Here is a 14,109-nt window from a genome sequence, read left to right on the forward strand (position 1 = left end):
CCCTCCTTCTCCTCTGAAAGACCTTACTTGTGAGTGGTGAGGGTCACTCACCTGCTAGTATGAATAATTCTCATACATAAGTGTGCATCTGAATATTCCACTTCATTTTGCTTGCTTGTGGACATTCTATAAATGAATTCCCACAGATGTGTTATTTTGTATCTGACTTTTTTTTTAACTAAACACTATGCTATGTATTCATGTTGTCTTAATTGATCCTTTGCATTTAAGGAAAAGCATGCCCACAAATGGAAAGATGAGATGTGAGCAAGGATCCATGCAAGAGAGTGACAGAGCATGCAGTATTCATGTTAAAGATGTGAAAACACCAAGGGAACAAAACTTGGAAACTTAAACAAATACCTGAATAAAAAACAGCTTATGAATTGGCACTTACAGAGTGCCTATGAGAGACAGACTCCTAATTTCTTCTAATTTATATAGTGACTTGATGGGATAGCATCATAAGGCACATTTTTTAGGGCAGAAGATAGAAATCTGGAAAAGCCTGGTCCCCCGCTCCAGGGCAGCGGTCATCTAGTCCAGGTGCACACTTCAAAGCCATGTTCTTACCCACTTAAACTATCATACGCTGTCCTCAAAGAATCAAAGGGAACTGAAAAGATAGATCTCCTGCCAAAGGTCAGTCAGGGAAAGGCTGATGAATGATAAACAGAAACTAAAACTCAATTTTTATGTTAATTCAGTCTTCCCCATCAAACTAAATCATTCTGGACAGAAAGGGCAAAACAAATATTGTTAAGAGGAAATATAAGCCCAACAAGACCATAAGAAAAATGTGATTTGCTTCTAACTTTTCTCAATAGTAGTTTGAGCCTCTTGGCCAAAACAAATAATATACCCACGTAGATAAACTGTCTACACTTGTTGAATGCATGGGTGGCCAGGACCACTGCTCCACTGTGGGTCATCATGGCTGCCTGTAGACAGGGGAAGAGACTAGAAAGCTGACACCAAGAGCAGGAACGTGGGAAGTGAGTGTGCAGTTTGACTACAGACATGAAATCCTGCTGCAGAACTTAGGCAAGAGTCCAAGGATGCTGTGCAAGTGCTTAGAAAGGAGACAGTGATCACTCAAGTCACTAGAGGTTTACAAAGAATAAGCAGCTATGCCAACAAGCCTGATTGCCTTTGTTGTCCAGCTGGCAAATCAGGGATACATGGCAAACAGGATTCCAAGAAGGCGTCTATGAGGGTCTCCTTCTGTCCTTTGGCATGTGGGTTGAAGAATGAGGGAGACAAAGCGTGATAAATGTGATCAAGGGTACTGTGGAGGGCAGCTTCCAGTGTGAGCTCAGGCCTGTTTTCAGCTCAGGCTTGGCCACTCTTTTCCTTGACCACCTGGAGGAAGGAGTGGAAAGAAAACGAATTAAATTGCTGGGTGACCGGAAGCTGGGTAGGGAATGTAACAGGATGGATAGCAAGATGAGGACACCAAAACACCCCAAGTGTCTAGACTGGTGGGCTTCATTAAATCATTAAAGCTTAATAGAGATTTAAAATGCTTCGCATTTGGTTAAAAGTTAAAAGAAAAAACAGAAAATGATGTTGCTAATATGTACATAGGGACACAAGGCCCAGCTTCAGCTCCTGGTAAAATATGTTAATGGTTGAATGGAAATTAAATATCAATCAATTTAGCCATGTACCTCCTCCTTGGATATTTCCAAGTCATATCCACCCATCAAGATTGATTCAAAAAGCCTTTTACATCATAAAACTTTTTGTGTCTTCCTGGCCAATGTGATCCTTCTGTCCTTTGTGTTATTTGGACATTTGTTACCATTTTCTTCCTAATACATTGTGGAAAACACCTTATGGGATCCCTAAAACCTCTGCCTGGTTTGAGGCCTTGACTCCCATTTTGAACATCTCTCAGTAAAGTAGCTGCTCAATAAATAGTTCTTAAATGAACGCTATTGTATTAGTGTAACAAAACAGTAGTGCGGTCTTAGTTCAAGTCGATATAAATACAGTATCTGGACATGGGCCAAGAGGGTGAATTGGGATTAGGGCACTGGGAAATGGAGGTAATTGGGGTTTGATATCAGATAGGGGGAGAACTTGAAATCACTTCATAAGAGGAAACAGAAAATAAGTTTGTTGGTGTTTTGGGTGTTTCATTTTAGCTGGAAAATAGAAGACTTGGGAACAGAGAGAAGTGAGATAGAACATGATCTTTATCTGAGCCATTTGAAGGACTCTCATGTGAAGGAGGGGTATTCTTTGCTTTGTTTTGATTAAGTGGGCAAACCAAAAGGAAACCATATACACATAGAAACTCTTTAAAACTTAAGAATGGGCCAAGGATAGAATACAGTGTCTCAGTAAGTCATGAGTCCCATTTACTGGATGTTTTCAGAGTTGAAATACCATCTACAGATGGCATTATCTAGGCAATTGACTAGGATTTATTGTAGAACAAGAGCATATAACAGCCTCTCATACAATCACCTTCCTCCAACAGAGTGGCACATTTGTTACAAATCATGAACCTACAATGACACATCAGTATCCCCGAAGTCCATAGTTAGCCTTAAGGTTCACTCTTGAAGTTGCATTCTACAGATGTTGAAAAATGTCAAAAAAGTCTGTGTCTGGATTTATTAATTGCTTGATTGCCAGTAAATATCCAATTGTTCCAGCACCATTTGTTGAAAAGATTATCATTGATTCATTGTGTTGCCTTTGCTCCTGTGTCAAAGATGAGCTGACTATATTTATGTGGGTCTATTTCTGGGTTTTTCTATTCTGTTTCATTAATTTGTCTATTCTTTTCAGTAATACCATGGTATCTTGATATCTTGATTACTGAAGATTTAAAGTAAGTCTCGAGGTCAGGTAGTGCCAGTCTTTCAATTTTGTTCTTCTTCAATATTGTGTTGGCTATTCTGGATCTTTTGCCTCTCCATATCAACTTAGAATCAGTTTGTCAATATCCACAAAATACTGGGATTTTGATTGTAGGATTTAAAAAGAAGTGACATCTTGCCAATATTGAGCCTTCCTATCCATGAACATAAAATATTTCTCTATTTATTTTTTTATTTCTTTTACCAGATTTTTCTAATTTTCCTCATAAGATGCTGTACATATTTTGTGAGGTTTATACCTAACTATTTAATTTGTTGAGGTCCTAATATAAATGATATTGATTTTTTAATTTCAAATTCCAATCATTCATTCCCAGTATATAGAGAAGCAATTAACATTTGGATCTTAACCTTGTATCCTGCAAACTTTTTATAATCACTTATTAGTTCTAAAAGGGTTTTTGGTTGTTGATTCTTTGGAATTTTCTGCGTAGATGATCATGTCATCTGTAAACAAAGATGGCTTTATTTCTTCTTTCTCCATGTATACATCTTTTATTTCCTTTTCTCGTCTTAACTGCACTAGCTGGGATTTCTACTATGATGTTGAAAAGGAGTGGTGCCTGACAAACACTACTTCAACAGGTGACCAAGGTCAACATCTTTTTTTTTTTTTTTTTTTTGAGATGGAGTCTTGCTCTGTTGCCCAAGTTGGAGTACAGTGGTGTGATCTTGGCTCACTGCAACCTCCGTCTCCTAGGTTCAAGTGATTCTCGTGCCTCAGCCCCCTGAATAGCTGGGATTACAGGCACGGGCTACCACACCCAGCTAATTTTTTGTATTTTTAGTAGAGACGGGGTTTCACCATGTTGGCCAGGCTGGTCTAGAACTCCTGACCTCAGGTGATCCACCGGCTTCAGCCTCCCAAAGTGCTGGGATTACAGGTGTGAGCCACCGCACCCAGCTCAAGGCCAACATTTAAAGTGATATATCTTGTTGATAGTATGTACTCTTGATACGATGTGATGAAAATGGCATTTTACCTCTGTGATCTTCCTCCCAAAACCCATAATGTCAGTCTAATCATGAGAAAAACATCAGACAGCATCTGCCAAAACGACTGACCATTATTTCTCAAACCTGTAAATGTCACTAGAGAGAAGGGAGTTTGAGAAATAGTCAATCAAAAGCAGCCCAAGAAGACATGCTCACTAAATGTAGAGTGTACCTAGCATACCCATATAGACAGGATCCTGGAACAGAAAAGGGGCAGTAGGTAAAAGCCCAAGAAATCTGGATATAGTATGGACTTGTGTTACATAATTTATCAATATTGTGATAAATCATAATTTATCATTAATTTGTGACAAATAAACCATACCTACATAAGATGCTGACAGTAAAAGAAATTCTATATGGGAGTGGGAGAGGCATATGGGAAGTCTCTCTGCCATCTGCTTAATTTCTTCATTAATCCAAAGGTGTTGTAAAAAAATAAAGTGAATTAATAAGAAAGGTGGGATCCCTGAAGTAACAGAACTGCTCAGTATCTTAACTGTGGTAGTGAAGACACAAACCTATTCACAGGATGGAATTGCCCACAGCTAAATACTTGCATGCACACACACACAAATGAGAATAAGTAAAACTAGGCAAATCTGAAGAATAGTGGGTTATACCAATGTCAATATCCTGGTTGTAACGCTGCAAGCCTATAGTTTTTCAAGATGTTCCAATGAGGAAAACTGGGTAAAGGATACAACTACATGTGGATCTGTCATAATCTCAACAAAAATTTCAATTAAAAAAGTAAACAGTTCCAAAAAGAATAGCTTCAAGGGCAGCAAAGAAGGCAGGAATTTGAGCAATTTCATGCCTCTGAAGTCAGTTTTTATGTGAACAAAGAAATATCCAAAATAGAAAGGATGGAGCAAATTCTAGAGAAAGCAATAACAATAATAGTAATAGTAAAAAGAAAAGGAAGGATACAGGGAAGAAGAAGAAAAAGGAGTTGCAGAAGGAGGCATATTAGTGCCCCCGCAGATAACCAGATGTCAACGTTTGCCATCTGAACACATGGCACACTAACAGAAGATGTCAATAAATAATGTTTGGAAAAACAACAATAATCAGGAAATTTCGGAACTCTGATCTCAAGAACTATTTAGTAAGGTTGACACTGGCCATTTTCAAGGTTCAGTGTACAATGTTAAAACCCTTGTGTGACACAAGCTTGGGTTTCCTTGATAAACAAAGTGAAGTTTCGTGTGTCAGTCAGTAGGAGAGGTCAGGAGTAAGGAGTTCACCAGCCCTGCCTAACTGAGGCAGTCTCCCCTTAGCACCCTTCCAAGGACACCCAGCAGCATAAAGACAGTCCTATCCTCAAGGGTGGATGTGGCAGCCGCAAATGATGGGAGACTCTTCAGGTCCATCTCACAAGGAGGGGAGTAGAAAGACTGGTATTTGTATAATGGCCTTCAGTTTCCAGATGTCAAAGATTCCCTCAGGCTTCCTCTGCCAGAAAGCTTCAACAAGGTACAGCACAGACAAGATCTATGACACATAGAAGTTTGGATCAATAATGTGGAAAAGTGAGCCTCCCTGGAGGCTCTGGGCTTTCACAGCACTTTGCCTCAGTGTCTGGGCTTTCCTCCTTTTTTTTTCTGCACCTGCACCCGTATTGAGTCAGCATCTGCTCCCATCACATGAGCCAGGTAAAGATGCATTTGGTCGAGCAGATTGCATCTTCTCATCTGGCCTGACATTTGTCTGTCATGCTGTGGCTGGAATGTGATACCTAGTCGACAAAACACAGTCCTCACACATGTCGGGAGGCCCTTTGTTCCACCAGCAAGCCCCTGCTGCTTGGGGTCCTCTGATGGCTCAGGGATTCAGGCTTGTCTCTTCTTGGTTCTTTCAAGACAAATGGCCAGATCACAAGAAAGGAGGTGCTGCTCAGATCAACATCCATACCTCCCCGTACAAACACACCTCTGCCTGCATGCTTCAGAGTCAATCCCGGAGGCTTCGGAATCCTGTGCGCACTCACGTGTGTGCCTGTGTGTGAGAGTGTGCTTAGCTCTGATCTTTTGTTTTTATCTTGAGCCTTGACCTGAGAGTTCTTGGCATCTTGGATGAGGTGGCAAAATAACAGCAGGGGGCAATGGCTCAAAGGAAGGACTCTGCAAGCAGTCACAGATGCAAAGCATCTGCATCTAGGAAAGATAAAACAAGAACTCCGTAGTCCAAAAGTGCATCACAACAACCTCCCCGCTCCCTCTGAAGGAATTATAAACAGTGCTCAAGAATCTTAGGACAAGAAGTGTGGAAAATGTCTCATTTAAATTCTCTGAAAACTCCATTCATAGCACATATCCCATGTATATAACAGAGGATGTTATGTTTTTGAAAAAGACCTCCTTATCATTATCATTTCCTAATGCACTGGATATATCTGATGGATGCATCTGTCTCCTAAGGCCAGCAGACAGAGTTATGATGAGCTGGCTTCACCCTCTCAGTGAAGTTCTTTCTTCATCAACCCTCCTCTGAGCGAGAAACCCCTCAGTCAGCTCTGAAACTATCATGAATGAATTACTTACATCCTAAATGTCCTTGCATTTGTACTAACCCCTACTCATGCATAACAGCTTATACTAAACTCCAGTCAGACTGAAAAGTATTAATCCTAGGCTCCTTATAAGCAGATTGGAAGATCTAACAATATCTGAGATTTTTAAGAGTGATTACAAAAATTTGTCACTAAGATGGCTTTTTTTTTTTTTTTGGTCTTTTTTGAGTCTGAATGGAGTGCTGTCAGCATCTCACTCCTTCCTTAACAGGAGGCATGCTGACTGGCACAGGGACAGTGGTACAGTGTCTCTACCAAGTTGCTGGACTCTTTTCAAGCCTTTCGTAAGATTTCCTCTATATATGGTCCCTTGACATTCTCTGCAAGGCCCCATGTTTGAGGGCCGGGCTGGTGAGGGGAAAGGGGCCTGATGTGTATGAGCCCTTCCTGGAAGGGGGTCGACTCCAAATACCACAGTGCATGCTGCTGAAGGATGCATGGACACGATGAAGAGACCTTAGTATTGGTTGGGAATTCGAACAAGGTCATCTCCTCAGTACCTTCCAATTCTAAGATTCTGCCATTCTAAAATTAAGTCAATGCTGGATAAGAAGAATGGTATTCCTGGGCCCAGGCAGGAGATCTCAAAGCAGGGCTCTCTGCAACATTTGGTTCCCTGAATACAATCTGCATGATGGCTGTGGCTTCTACATTTTCTGCAAAGCAATACAGGGCAGTCCTGATCCCCGAATCCTTCTATTTCCTTGACACCAGGCCCTCATCAAGCAGGCAGGTGCTGTGCAGCCACACACCACTTCTGAACCTGTTAGTGCCCTGAAGTTCATTTTGCATCTGAGAGGCTCGTTCAACAATTAAAACCTGTCTTTTTTGTAGGCTCAGTTTCTCGTTAAACTGGATCCTGAACCAAAAACTTCAACCTAGCCACTGCGTTCAGTGCAACAGAGTGTCCAAAGACGAGCATATCAGGGACCTGGTCATCAAATAACTCTGATGGTGGGCCAGGCAGAAGATGTTGTAATCATGACAATACCAGGTGCCAGGGAAGAATACATAAATGCACGACTCATATTGTCTTAATGGATTGGAGGCAGTTTTGTGGAGTAGATCAATAGCCCTTGAAAAATGGTTAGGATTTCAACAATTAGAAGGAGGGGGCATGGACATAACTAGAAAGCAAGTCATAGGCTAAGAGAGCAAAGTCAGCAAAGGAAAAGAGGCACAGAGGTGCAGCTGTGATAGGCTATGCAGAAGGTACGCTGGGGCCCAGGCACGCTGGGGCCAAGGGAGCAAGAGGAGTAGGCGGATAGATGGGCTCCCTGGACACCAGACTGATGAGTTTGGATGCTGTTTCTCCAGCAGCGGATGATGACTGAAGGAGTCTGAGCAAGGGCTGCTGTGTTCAGGATACTCCTGGGTGTGTGACAGTCAGACCTAGGGTGGGGCTGGGAGGCAAAGGGTCAGGAACTGGGAGTGCTTTGCCCCCGGGAGCTTGTTTCCACTTGGGTCCTGGCGCCTACCCCTTATTCCGCCATCCGCTCTACCCACAGCATCCGTCCTGAAGCAAGGTAGGAATCTTTTTCTAAAGAAACTCGTTTTAAATTGAAGACTCTTGAAAAAAACCTGAAAATCCAAAAGGCATGCCTCCGCCGCTGGAAGGGAGCCCTCTAGGAGGGAATGGAAGAGGCCTGGAGGAGAAGGCGAAGGCAAAGGCGCGCACGAAGCCTGCTTGTCAGAGTTGGTGCTTCCCCGGGGATCTCCCAACCCTGGACCTGGCCTGAAAGCAAGGCACCAGCTTTTAGATCCCCTGATGAGTCCTATCTTTTTCTCAGGCTTGAGGATTCCATTTTGCTGCTCCGAATAAGGCTTCAGGTCTGGAAGGCCGCTGGGCGGGGGCGCAGAGCCTTGACACCACCCCATCCAGAGCACTTAGCCCAGCGCGAGGGAGCAGGGGCCCGGCCACCTCACCTCCGCCACACCCGCGGCTTCTTCCTTCCTGCCAGAGAATCGCAAAGGGTCTCTGTGCCCACGGTCCTGCACTCACATTCATGTCTTTAATTGCCTTGTATAAGAAGTCATTTAATTTTTGACCCGTTTCTATAGATTGATAAACGAAACAAAGAACAAAAGAAAGTTGCAAACAACAAAACAACTTAAAGCCAAATTCTCGATAAGTATAGACTTTTCAAAACCATGAGAAAATGGAAAACGTTTTCAAAAATTCCATTGGTCAAATCCAGTGACAGTGATTTAGAGACATCTTCCTTTTCTGGTGACAAAGCGCAAAGCGACCAGCTAAGGACCCAGGGGATAGGCACAGAGCTGGTCAAATCTCTCCTCTCACAAAAGCTCCATGGGCAAGCTTATGATTTTTTAAAGTCAAGAGAAAACACACACAGAAAAGGAACTTTCCTATATTTTTCTACTAGCAAATGGCCTGGCCCCGCCTCTCACTTTCCAGGTTCAGGGTTTGCCTCCAGGTGGTAGAAGGCTCTGGGGCTGGCCACCCAGCTCCAGGAGGGGCCACCTTACAAGGGGACCAGGCATTCTCCTGCAGATTCCACCCAGCAGGGAAAGGGCTGCACTCTCAGGAGCTTCCTTGCTGACCTGCTCTCAGCAGAGAGGAAATGGCCTCCCTCCCATCTTGGCTGCAGAGCCAGCAAGCAGAAAGGGCTGAAAAGGAGGGTGGAGCATGATTCATTCTTAGCTGAAAAGTGACTCAAAAAGGAAATCGCCTGGTGTGCCGGATGACACAGTGCATCGTAACCTGCTGTGACCAGGCCTGTCTGTCATGCAGCTGTCTACCTTTCCCTTGGAAGCCAGTCAAGTGGACACCGGCACACTCCAACCTCCAGCCAGCACACGGTGACTAACAGGTCTCTCCTCGGCTGAACCTCTCACTCTGACCACTCCCAGCTCTGCACCATGGCCTCCATGCAGTCACATTAAGGCTGGAAGAAAAGTAGAAACCATTTCCATACAAAGGAGGGACCTGCTGGGGTGCCCAGGAAGAGAAAAAGAGAGAGCCACACTTAGAATTCTCAGAAATGATGTTTTAACTTCCCCACCATAAATGTTTCCTGTCTCATGCTCATAACTGTCCCTAAATCACCTGCAAAAAAAAGGGGGGGGGAAATGGTACTTTTGATTTTACAATTTCTTTCTTTTTATTTCTTTTCTCTTTCTCTTTCTTTCATTTCTCTGTATTTCTTTCTCTTTATTTCTTTCTGGGACGTATGTACCTTAAACTTTAAACACGGCAGGTACTAAAAAATAAAGATCAGATTGAAATATATGAAACTGATATTTTGGTAAGTCAAAAATGGACAAATATCCTCAATTTATGTCGTTCAATCTAACAGACGACATGAAAGGGTAGTCAAAGCTTCTAAAGCTGCTAAATTGTCTTCCCCTGGGCTTCACTGGCACTGGTGAGTTGCTGGCCTAGTTTGCTGCCAGGTGCACGCTAACCGCCTTACCTGGTCAGTCCCCACCATCTGCTCCCTGAGATGACCAGAAGCTGGCCCGTGGTCATCACTGCCTTTCTCCCCACCAAGGAGATGCGAGGCCCTTTCCACAGCTACACATGAAGTCGGTGTTGTGTTGAATTCTGGTCAAAGTTCGCACCAAACCAGCATCATGGATTTGCCATAGAGTCTGCCGCTGTCACTGTGGCCAGAGGAGCCCTGGAGCTCCTCCCACACCTCATGAGAATGGTCAGTGTCATGCCAGAGCTCCTGGTGCTTCAGGTGAAGAAGACCCTCTTGCTAAATCCGTCTCAGTCCACTCCCACGTTCCCTGAACTGGGCTGGGAGCGACCCAGCTCCACCGGGACAGGGACTCCCTGCTGTCCTCCCAGGTCACAGTGATTGTGTGTTGGCAAATCCCATCCTCCCAAGATGTCAAAGTGGATGCAGAAGAGGAACACAACACACAAACACACACACACACACACACACACACCCTTTCTTACACCCAGGACAAAACACCACAGCTTTTCTGAAAGTTTTGTTGTCCTCTGGTGAGTACTGTTTTCCTTCTTTCCTTCCTTCCTTCCTTCCTTCCTTCCTTCCTTCCTTCCTTCCTTCCTTCCTTCCTTCCTTCTTTCCTTCACTGAAGATTTTGTTGCATGTTTACTGTATACCAGACATTGCACTTTTCCAACAAAAACAATCAAGACTCAGACGCCTCTCGGAAAGCTTAGGTTCTACAAAGAGGGAATGAGTACACACACAAGCAACCCACTAACGCCTCTGCGGTATGAATATAAAGGGAGGAGCCGTTTACGCTGCATGAGGAAGTCAGTGGGTATGCATGGTGTGTGGTGATACTGCTCAGCCCACCAGTAGTGAATACATAATACAGACTGATCGATGATTGATTGATTGATTGAAAATGAGGGAAGGAGCTACTCACCCTCTACATGCCAGTCATTGTTCTAGGTGCTGGGAGCAAAGTTGTGAGTAAAATGCAAATCTGTTCCTTCAAATGAAGTGGGTTTGACAAACATATTTAGAATTGCATTTGGGGGAAAAAAAAAGAATTTTTAAAAGAGAAAGCAGAATAAGGAATTCTGAGCAGAAGGAGCACCGTGAGGTCATGAAAGTTCATGGGATGTACAGAGTCCAGATAGAAAAACTCCAGAGTCAGAAAGGTTCAGAATCTAATGAATTTTAGAGAAAAAAAATATGAAAAATGGTAGTATATCCTGGTCTCTGCTTTTGTCTCTATTAAAATTGTTATCAACATTTCCAGATCTCTCCCTAGTCACCAAAATAGGAAGGAAAAAATAAAGGAAATCAATCTGGCATTTTAATTTGCCTCTATTTCTGGCAATTTACCTCTAACCCAAATAGAACGGACAGTTGAAATGGGTCCTTAGGGGCAGGTGGGAGTGAACTGGGCTAGAAACAGCCTGTCATCAGGAGAGAATCCTTCCTTGTGCCACACCCACTCAGCTCTTGGGGTTTGTTTCCTTGGTCTGTTTCCTGTCCCGAAGCCTAAACCTCTTGGCTCTCTCCAATTCCTAATAAAGTAAACACTGAAGAGCAACTCAGCAAACTTAGACTTCTAAGATTGCATTTTTATTGTATTGTGCTGAAATGTACAGACAGGGAAATGCACAGACTGTAAGAATACAATCATATCCCTTTCTAGACAATGCCACCCATGCAGAGACAACCACCCTTCTGCCTGTTACCACCATAGATTAATTTTGCCTGTCCTCAAACTTAATACAAATGGAATCATGAAGTATATGCTTTTTAGGGTCTGACTTCTCTCCCTCTGCATAATGTTCTTGAGATTCATGCACGATGTTTTATTTATCAATAGTTTGTTTCCTTTTATTTTTAAGTAGTAGTCCATTTTATGACTACCAAACTGTTTATCCATTCTCTTTTGATAGACATTTGGTTTTTTCCATGTTTTTGCTTTTATAGACAAAGCTGCTATGAATATTCTTATTTTAGTCTTTTTCTGTTTTTATTTCTCTTGTAAATACCTGGAAATGGAATGGCCGGGCTCTGAAGCAACTGTATGTTTAACTTCATAAGAAGCTGCCAAATTGTTTTCCAAGATGGTTGTACCATTTTACATTCCCACCAGCAGCGTTTGAGAGTTTCAGTTACTGTATAGCCTTGCCAACATTTGGTGCTGTCAGTCTTTCCAATTTTAAGTATGCTAATGGGTATAAAATTGTACGTCGTGGTTTTCATTTGCATTTTTGTAGGATCTTGATCACTTTTTCGTGTACTTGTTGACCATTCCTCTCTTCTTTAGAGAAGTGTCTTTTGCACATTTAAATGAATTATATATGTAATGTATTTATTTTTATAGAAGTCCTTTGTCACAAATATGTATTATAAATATTTGTGTTTACATCTGTAACTTGCATTTTCATTTTCTTAATGGTTTCTTTTGATGAGCAGTTTTAGTTTTGATGAAGTCCAATTCATCAGTCTTTGTTTCCTTTTTGTTTTTAACTTGCTCTGTCCTCCCTCAGAAATCTTTGCATACTTCAAAGGTTGCAAAGATATGATTCAGTGTTATCTTACAGAAGCCTTAGACTCTTAGTTTTTGTGGTTAAGTTTATGATACATCTTAAATTAATTTTGTGTGTTTGTGAATGATAAAGATTAAGAGTCATTTTTTCACACTTTTATGTAGCTGAACAGGTGTTTAGCACATTCTGATGACAAGAATGGCCTTGAACGTCTGTCAAAAAAATCACTTGACCATGTATGTGTAGGTCTGTTTATGAACTCTTCATTCTCTTCCATTGATCTATTTGTCTATTCTTACAGCAATAACCCACTATTATAATTAATATAGGTCAATAGAAAAAAACTGATGTCAGATAATGAGTCCTCCAATGTGTTTCTCTTTCTCCACACAACCCCCACCACCCAGCATTGTATCGGTTTTCTTAGGTGCTTTGCTTTCCCAAATATCTTTTTTTTTTTTTTTTTTTTTTTTTTTTTGAGACGGAGTCTCGCTCTATCGCCCAGGCTGGAGTGCAGTGGCGCAATCTCGGCTCACTGCAAGCTCCGCCTCCCGGGTTCACGCCATTCTCCTGCCTCAGCCTCTCCGAGTAGCTGGGACTACAGGCGCCCGCCACCACGCCCGGCTAATTTTTTGTATTTTTAGTAGAGACGGGGTTTCACCATGGTCTCAATCTCCCGACCTCGTGATCCGCCCGCTTCGGCCTCCCAAAGTGCTGGGATTACAAGCGTGAGCCACCGCGCCCGGCCCAAATATCTTTTAGAATCAGCTGGCCTTTTCTTTTACAAAGTGCCATTGGAATTTTGGTTGAGACTGTGTTGAATCAATAGATCAATTTGAGGAGAAACCACACATGAATGACAGTGTGTCCTCCAGCCATGAGCGTGGTTATTACTCTCCATTTATTTAGGCCTTCTGTAATTTCTCTCAGCAGTGCCTTATAGTTTTCAATGTAGTATCTTGCATGTCTTTTCTTTATTATTATTATTATTATTATTATTATTATTACTATTATTATACTTTAAGTTTTAGGGTACATGTGCACAATGTGCAGGTTTGTTACATATGTATCCATGTGCCATGTTGGTGTGCTGCACCCATTAACTCGTCATTTAGCATTAGGTATATCTCCTAATGCTGTCCCTCTGCCCTCCCCCCACCCCACAACAGTCCCCGGAGTGTGATGTTCCCCTTCCTGTGTCCATGTGTTCTCATTGTTCATTTCCCACCTATGACTGAGAACATGCAGTGTTTGGTTTTTTGTCCTTGTGATAGTTTACTGGGAATGATGGTTTCCAGTTTCATCCATGTCCCTACAAAAGACATGAACTCATCATTTTTTATGGCTGCATAGTATTCCATGGTGTATATGTGCCACATTCTCTTAATCCAGTTTATCGTTGTTGGACATTTGGGTTGGTTCCAAGTCTTTGCTATTGTGACCAGTGCTGCAATAAACATACGTGTGCATGTGTCTTTATAGCAGCATGATTTATAGTCCTTTGGGTATATACCCAGTAATGGGATGGCTGAGTCAAATGGTATCTCTAGTTCTAAATCCCTGAGGAATTGCCACACTGACTTCCACAATGGTTGAACTAGTTTACAGTCCCACCAACAGTGTAAAAGTGTTCCTATTTCTCCACATCCTCTCCAGCACCTGTTGTTTCCTGACTTTTTAAT

The sequence above is a fragment of the Hylobates moloch genome, unplaced genomic scaffold (assembly GCF_009828535.3).
Source record: "Hylobates moloch isolate HMO894 unplaced genomic scaffold, HMol_V3 SCAFFOLD_9, whole genome shotgun sequence".
In the NCBI taxonomy this organism is placed as follows: Eukaryota; Metazoa; Chordata; class Mammalia; order Primates; family Hylobatidae; genus Hylobates; species Hylobates moloch.